The following is a 1,000-nucleotide window of genomic DNA, read 5'->3' as shown; positions in this document are numbered from 1 at the left end:
ACCAGATGGTGCACATTGCGGTTTAAGACTCAGAAATACCGTCTAACCGCAATAAATGGTAAAGCACTAGGATGGGAGTGATTGATTAACAGTGCTGTTTAGTAATTTCTTATAGACATAATTTCATATAGGATAAATGTGAGAAAAATTATAACTTCCATAGTATTGCAACTTTATACATCAATCAAAATCTGGGCTCATCTTTCACGTTGTCACAGTTACAATCATGTGAAGTTTTTATTATTTCAGTAACATGAAAGTGTTTAAAAAAATGTCTTAAACAGGGTTCGCAACGACTTCGCTAAGAAGATCACCGCTTCCATCATGGTAGTAATCATTTTCATCTGATTCGTTTGGATGAAAATCAGTGCTCGTCTCCTGAGCAAGGTGCAGTAGCTCGTCTCGTTGTTGTTTTGTCACTGAGATCATAGTCATTAGATGGAGATCTCGCAGCGTATAATATGTGAAACATCTAACACTGTTTTTCTCTCCTTTTTTTTGCTTTGGTATTGAAAAGAAACGAAAAAAATCTCAAAAAAAAAAACGCTCAAATAATAGATTTAGTGACATTATTTGTAGTTTGTCGCGTCGTTACAGTACGACGACGATATGTTTTAGCACTAGAACTATAAATTGGACAACTTGTGTATCCCTGACTTGTAAAATTCTGCAAGTTCAAGGACCACTATAATACTTCTATAATACTTGTGTTGTTTTTAAATGTTTTAAACAAACTCACAATGAGTACATGCGACGCCACGAACCGTAACATAATTCTCGGTAATTGCCTTAGAATGCCATCTAAAACAGGAAACTAACCAACTTAACTCTGTTTACTATAAAACGCTAGCTGAATTAAAAGAACCTTTCTAGAATATGGAAAAAAGCAGGAAAAAATGCTACACGGAGAATTTTGATTAAGAAACAAATCAAAGTCATTACGCTTAACACATACTTTCTGTCTTTTCCACATTGCGCTACGACTTGAACACCCACGCCA

The 1,000-nt window shown here is 35.1% G+C and overlaps 1 long non-coding RNA gene across 1 annotated transcript; it reads right to left on the bottom strand.

The window, feature by feature from the left end:
• Positions 1–224: 224 nt before the first annotated feature.
• LOC309798593 lies at positions 225–1,000 on the bottom strand. The gene is made up of 3 exons (XR_014293212.1): positions 956–1,000; positions 740–801; positions 225–419 (listed from the first exon to the last, which is right to left on the bottom strand). It is a non-coding gene; the product is annotated as an uncharacterized lncRNA (long non-coding RNA).

The sequence above is a fragment of the Mesoplodon mirus genome (assembly GCF_964341445.2).
Source record: "Mesoplodon mirus genome assembly, contig: HAP1_SCAFFOLD_4646, whole genome shotgun sequence".
Lineage (NCBI taxonomy): Eukaryota > Metazoa > Chordata > Mammalia > Artiodactyla > Ziphiidae > Mesoplodon > Mesoplodon mirus.
The sequence above is the reverse complement of the archived record's forward strand: the minus strand, read 5'-3'. Positions and strand labels throughout refer to the sequence as shown.